General features: G+C 39.9%; 1 long non-coding RNA gene across 5 annotated transcripts in view; it reads left to right on the top strand.

Annotated features, from left to right (window-relative positions):
• The first annotated feature begins 516 nt into the window (after positions 1 to 516).
• Positions 517 to 7,248, top strand: part of LOC127316351 (uncharacterized) — a 47,290-nt gene continuing 40,558 nt past the window's right edge. For 3 of the 5 annotated variants that reach the window (XR_007860278.1, XR_007860276.1, XR_007860279.1), the window contains exons 1-4: positions 517 to 1,390; positions 1,525 to 1,610; positions 1,789 to 1,903; positions 2,666 to 2,752. This is a non-coding gene — a long non-coding RNA (uncharacterized lncRNA). Of the gene's footprint in view, positions 1,391 to 1,524; positions 1,611 to 1,705; positions 1,904 to 2,665; positions 2,753 to 7,248 lie in introns of all 5 variants that reach the window. The other 2 variants (XR_011748480.1, XR_007860277.1) reach the window with 2 other exon arrangements.

Here is a 7,248-nt window from a genome sequence, read left to right as displayed (position 1 = left end):
CAACGCCTCGCCGCCGGGGAACTTGACGAGGGCGTCCCCGCCGGCGCCGTGAGGGACGGGTACCAACCTGAGTCTATCGGCGATGGGGCCGAGGTACGGCTGCAGCGCGCCGAGCTGGTCGGCGATTGGCGCGAGGTAGGGGCAGCAGGGTGCCTCGGCTGGTGCCGTCGCCGCGGCGGCGGAGGCAGGCCGGGAGGCGGTCAAGGCGGAGCCCAAGGAGGCGCTGGTAGAGGTAGCGGTAGAGCAGGGCATGGGGAATTGGGGATGCTCAATTTCATGGAGTTAGAAATGGGGATGGGAACCAGAGGGAGGAGAATGGAGATGGATAAGCGACAGGCTCGCATTAGTGCGGTCGCGGTCGCCATGTGCTTGTGGTCCCCGCGAAAAAATCCATCACGTCACACATGCACGCATGTGGTAGTCTTAGACCGTTGGATCGCGATCTAACGTGCGCTAGCCGTGGGCACCGTGGAAGACACGGGAGTGCCCTGGCATGAAATAGAAATTGGGTATATATATCTTCTGATTTACTACCATAAACAATACACTGCCTAAGTCCCCGGCCGGCCGGCGCGAATTCACTTCAAGTGAATGCCACTGCCTACGAGTGACCTCAGGTCAGAGTCTTTAAGCACTCTGTATTTCGATGTGGTGATGAGAGTTACCAATACAGTTACCCCTGTCGTACTTCCCCTAAAGGGTGAGATTACTTCTCATGCACATTTACCTCACCTTGAACGCTTGGTTCTTTTCATAAGTTCAGGAGATCTTAGTCAACAACGATTTGTATTGGTTGTACATTGATTATTGTATCTGTTGATATGTCTGCAGTCGACTTTCTCTTTTGCTTCTCTTGTATTGCAACTCCAATCCCAATTTTATAGTAGAGATGACACTGAATCAGTAGACATTTGGGCCGCCAGAAAATAACATCTGAATTTCTGCTACATAATTAACACAGGTTAATGAATAGATGCATCTGGCAAGTAGTGATGGCTACAACATATGGTAACCATGCGAGCATATTGTCGAAGTGTTTTGTTTTAGTTTTTAAAACAATATTAGAGTTAAATAGAACAAGTACCAAAGTAAATTGTTATGTAGCATGCATCAATTTCTTAAATTCAATGGAAATATGTTGTTTTAGATGGGGTGATAGAATAGTACATGCTCTGAATTATTGTCCTTGCATAACTATTTGTTGTAGTTATAGTAATTTTACTACTCCCTCCGTCCATAAGTAGATGTCTTAGATTTGACATCTATTTATGGACATACTAATACTATGCAACTCATGAAATATCTAGATTTTTTTAGTAACCTGGAAGAGGCATCGCGGAAGAAGAACATATAAATGGCTAATAACATTGTTGGGATTTTGGCCTGGCTGGTGAAAGTTTTACTTTTTTCTATGGATTTGCATATAGTGATTTGCTTGTTGCACTAATACTACTATTAGCTATTTCCCCGCATTACTAAAATGTTCCTATCTAATGGTTTTGTTTTGTTCGGTCTCATTTTCAGGTTCATTTCTTTGGAAAATTCTCGGATATGTGGTTCTTATATATTGGTTTGGGAAATCTACACCTCACATTTTGCAATGGCTAATGGTGAGGATAGTTTCTTCAATTTTATATCCCATTCCTTAGTACTTTAATATGTAACTAGCAAATGGGAGGGCATCAACTCTACTCACTCTTTGTAGAGAAGAATATCTTTGTCAATGTGTCAAAATTGATCCGGAAATGCATTTCTTGATTCATGGGCATTCACTTTGACCACGGACAGTCGGATCAGCGGCAGGCCGGAGGCGGTTGCAGCAAGGGTCGGCATGGAGCTGAACAACAAGGTCATGCTGCACAACTGTAGCCACACGATGTGCATCAAAGTGCTATCGTCAATGGTTAGAACCAGAATCGAATCGCTTTAATTTTTCTACCATGTTGAATCAGAGCACATATGTTTTGTTTAATGCGAGTTTTAAATGTAGCGTAGCCCATGCTTCATTTTGGTCATGTTAAGTGCTCAAAAGACTGGTTATGAAAGTGATTTCATGTGCTATTTTGTTACCATGCACCCATTTATTGTGCATTGGTTTTAAATTTTATCTTTTGAGATAGGAGCTAGGGAACTAATTCTGACGTGAAACCTGACTGACATGTATTAAATGGTGTAAAAGAAAGCAGATAATGAAACCTATGATATTTTAGTGATACAAATCACAATGATTTACGATGAACCGGTATTGATCATTTTAGATCTGTTGAAACGCACATGCGTTTTTTCCATGATATAAATATCACTTGTTCTCTTCTTTTGTCACTCAAATGTTCCCCAGACAAGTTCCTATTTCTGAAGAAAAAAATATGTGGGGTTCGGAATTAGTGTTCAGAGTGAAATGTTCATATGATCATTAGATTCTACTAAAGCTCTCTTACTTATCTTAGGTGAAAAGTTGCTACTGGTTGAGGAACAAATGAATAATTATACGTTCACAATAAGGCATAGGCAATCTTATTGCAATAGGCATAACAAAGAAGACTTGAGTTGATCTGTATTGCAAATATATCATCTTATTGGTTATCCATTCATATATAGTTGCATTATACTTTTTCTTACTCCCTATAGTGGTTGATATACAGTCACTTGTGCCACACTTTTTCAGATTTCTAAAAGAAGTCTGCAAGGAGGAGAAATCACAGCTAGCATCAAGAAGATCCTAAATTGCTAATTATTTGATTTCATATTCAAGGTATGTATTTGTGGGATTTTGTATTTCATTTTTCTTGTGGGATGCTCTGCTGTCTGAAGTCACGTGTGAGTTTTCTGAAAGTTTATTAGGAAGATTTTTGGTGAAAGTTTATTTTTTTGACACCCCTACCGTAAGGGAATCCCCTACGGTGTAATTTTCTATATTTGTCACACAGACTGTACAGGGACAAAGCGTTCAAAAGTTTAAAAGTTTACACCAAGGTGTAAAAATATGAACAACGAAACACATTTAAACTAAACAAGAACAAACAACACCCAGTCAGCGTCCAAAAGTTTAAAAGTTTATAGAGAGGTGTAAAAATGAACAAGGAAACACATTTAAACTAAACAAGAACAAACAACACCCAGTCAATAAGTGGTTGAACTGCAGTTGGCTTAATTTACTCTGAACTGATGCACCAGAAAATCGCTTTGAGAACCCCTTCTCCACCGAATAAACGAAGCTGGAATTGCTTGGAAGATAAGATCGTTCCGCATCTTCCAAATATTCCAAGACACACAAGCCACCACTTCCAAAAAACAGGGCCCCTGAATGGTATCCTTAGCCAGGCGAAACATGCCCGAAAAAGGTAAATTTGGGGACCATTGAATATTGACCGTATTTCAGCAATCAACAGCAAAATCGCACTAAAAACAGATGATTACTCGTCTCAACATTTGTAGCATTGTAAAGAACACATTCCAGACCTGAATCCACTTTCCAATTCTTACGAAGCATGATATTGTGGGTGTTCAGCCGATCATGCATTAGTAGCCAGAGGAAAACCTTGAGTTTAGGAAGAGCTTTAGAAGACCAAATTGCATTAAGAGCTTCATGTACAGTAACTTGCCCAAACAGAAATTTATTAGTAGTTGGACGGAGTGTATTTAGCTCCCAACACAAGGACCCTCTGGTCCAACGCAGAACCATCAATGTTTGTTGTCTCCACAAGCCGGATCACCTCCTGGAGTTCTTGGAACTCTTCAATAGAGAGTGGTAGAGAGAAGAAAGAGGTAATATCCTCATTTGAAGCCAACAAGGCAATAGTGGTGAAAACTTTTAAACTACCTCCAATTCCATAAGTTTATTAGGAATTTTCTGACAAAAGTCAACTATAGCATGCTGTCATATATGTGGATAGACTATTGCTTGCTTGCTCTCATATATGAGCGAAATTGCTTGCTGATACGTCCATTTTGCATCACTATTTTATATCATAATTTACTGTTATTCATTGATATATTACATATTTAGAAGTGATACTTATGTTATTTCATCTATTTTGCATGTTTAATGATTATTGGAGAATCGCGCACCAGAGTCAGGATTCTACTGGAAAAGGCACAGTCAGAATGCAATATTTCGGAAGATCAACAATTGACGGAAATTACACGAAAAATCCTATTTTTTCCAGAAGACGAAGCTAGCCAAAAGGAGGAGCCGAGGAGGGCCGCCATGGGCCCCCCATAGGCCGGCGCGGGCCCAGGCCTGGCCGCGCCGCCTTGTGGGGAGGGGGCCCACAGCCCGCTCTGGCCTCCTCTCCTTCGCGTACTTCTTCGTCCTGAAAACCTAAGCTCCAGAGGATAGTCGTGAAGAGTCACAGCCGCCTTTGCGGGGCGGAAAACACCAGAGAGAAAAGAGCTCTCCGGGAGGCTGAAATCTGTCGGGGAAATTCCCTCCCGGAGGGGGAAATCGACGCCATCGTCACCGCCATCGAGTTGGACATCATTGGGATCATCATCACCATCATCTCCATCATCATCACCGCCATCTCCACCGCTGCACATCGTCACCGATGTAACAATTAGGGTTGGATCTTGATTGTTTGATAGGGGAAACTCTCCCGGTATTGATTTCTACTTGTTATTGATGCTATTGAGTGAAACCATTGAACCAAGGTTTATGTTCAGATTGTTATTCATCATCATATCACCTCTGATCATGTTCCATATGATGTCTCGTGAGTAGTTCGTTTAGTTCTTGAGGACATGGGTGAAGTCTAAATGTTAGTAGTGAATTATGTTGGGTAATATTCAATGGTTTGATATTTAAGTTGTGGTGTTATTCTTCTAGTGGTGTCATGTGAACGTCGACTACATGATACTTCACCTTTATGGGCCTAGGGGAATACATCTTGTACTCGTTTGGTAATTGCGGGGTTGCCGGAGTGACAGAAACCTAAACCCCCGTTGGTATATCGATGCGGGAGGGATAGCAGGATCTCAGAGTTTAAGACTGTGGTTAGATTTATCTTAATTACTTTCTTGTAGTTGTGTATGCTTGCAAGGGGTATAATCAAAAGTATGTATTAGTCCTAGGAAGGGTGGTGCATTAGCATAGGTTCACCCACACAACACTTATCAAAACAATGAAGATTAATCAGCTATATGAAGTGAAAGCACTAGACTAAATTCTCGTCTGTCCTCAAGAACGTTTGGTCATTATAAGTAAACAAACCGGCTTGTCCTTTGTGCTAAAAAGGATTGGGCCACTCGCTGCAATTATTTCTCTCGCATTTTACTTACTTGTACTTTATTCATCTGCTATATCAAAACCCCCTGAATACTTGTCTGTGAGCATTTACAATGAATCCTTCATCGAAAATGCTTGTCAACACCTTCTGCTCCTCGTTGGGTTCGACACTCTTATTTATAAAAAATACTACGATACACCCCCTATACTTGTGGGTCATCAAGACTATTTTCTGGCGCCGTTGCCGGGGAGTGAAGCGCTATTGGTAAGTGGAATTGGTAAGGGAAACTTTTACTGTTTGTGCTGATTTTATTTCTGCCTACTGCTATAATTCATTATGGAGAGATCTTCTCTTGAATTTTTATTTGGAAAATCTACTACTACTGCAAAGGTAGTGGATGAGGCGCCAGGTGAGAAAGAGGTTCCATACAAAATACCTATGAAAATTATTGAACATGTTGTGGATAACCGCTATGAAGGCGATGGAACTGTCCATCCTGGAGATCATTTACTGTTCTTACATGAATTATGCGGTTTATTCAAGTGTGCTGGTATTGCTATGGATGAAGTTAGAAAGAAACTATTCTCTATATCGTTGTCTGGTAAAGCGGCGCATTGGTACAAATTGCTGAAGAATGGGAGTTCTCTTGATTGGAATGATATTGTGCCTCTATTTTATTCTAAATTCTATCCTCCAAGTGAAATTCACAAAGACCGGAACTGCATATATAATTTCTGGCCTCATGATGGAGAGAGTATTGCCCAAGCATGGGGAAGATTGAAGTCTTTAATGCTCAAATGCCCCATTCATGAGCTTCCTGGTAATATTATCATTGATAATTTCTATGCAAGACTTTCTTTTCAAGATAACACCTTGCTAGATACTTCTTGTTCTGGATCATTTACACGCAACAAAGAAGAGTTTAAAAGGGACCTTCTTGATCGGATTCAGGAGAATACTGAAGGATGGGAGAACGACAAAGGTAGAGAGTCAGGTATAAACTATGATTTTAAATGCATTGAAGTTTTTATGGATACTGATAAATTTCGTAATATGAGTGCTACTTATGGTCTTGATTCTCAAGTCGTTGCAAATCTTTATAAAGCTTTTGCCTCTCATTTTGAATTGCCTAGGAAGAATTTTGATAAGTATCATGAACCGTATAAAGATAAAATTGATTCATCTATAAATAAATGTGTTATAATTGAAACTGTTGATCATGTTCTTCCTGAAGCTTATATTGAAAAAACTCCTTTCCTTGCTAAAATGAAGGAGTATTCTGTTATAAATAGTGCGGTTAATAAAAGTGCAAAGAAACCTATAGAACCTGAAGAGGAAATAAAGGTTGAACCTGCTATTGCAATAGTTAAAGATCTTGTGACTGAAAATGTGGAAGATGGTCATATTATTTTCTGTGAAGATGCTTCTAATATTGTTTCGCATCCTAATAAGTCTAGGAAAACCAGTGTTCCTATGCTCTCTGTTAGAATTGGTGATCATTGTTATTATGGTTTATGCGATATTGGTGCAAGTATTAGTGTCATTCCTTATGAGCTTTACACGGAGATTATGCATGAAATTGGTTCTTGTGAACTTGAAGATATTGATGTGGTTATTCGGCTAGCTAATAGAGCAACTATCTCTCCAATTGGTATTGTTCGAGATGTGGAAGTTCTATGTGGTAAGATTAAATATCCTGCTGACTTTTTGGTACTTGGTTCTGCTGCTAGTAAGTCTTGTCCTATCATTTTTGGTAGACCTTTTCTAAATACTTGTGGAGCTGTTATAGATTGCAAGAAAGAGAAAATTGTGACTAAATTTGCTGGTGAATTTTATGAGTTTAATTTCTCTAAATTTGCCAAAACTCCTTATAAAGCTGATTTACCTAATAATGATTTTAGAGTTGAACAGTGTGCATCTATTGCTCTTGCTCCTAATAATCATTTGCAGCAACATTTGGAGGATAGTGAAAGTGAAGTCTTTATGGAAGAAAGAAATGAGCTTGATAAAATTTTCCTTCGTC

This window comes from Lolium perenne, chromosome 7, assembly GCF_019359855.2.
Source record: "Lolium perenne isolate Kyuss_39 chromosome 7, Kyuss_2.0, whole genome shotgun sequence".
Classification (NCBI taxonomy): Eukaryota; Viridiplantae; Streptophyta; class Magnoliopsida; order Poales; family Poaceae; genus Lolium; species Lolium perenne.
This window is presented reverse-complemented; position numbering and strand designations above follow the sequence as displayed.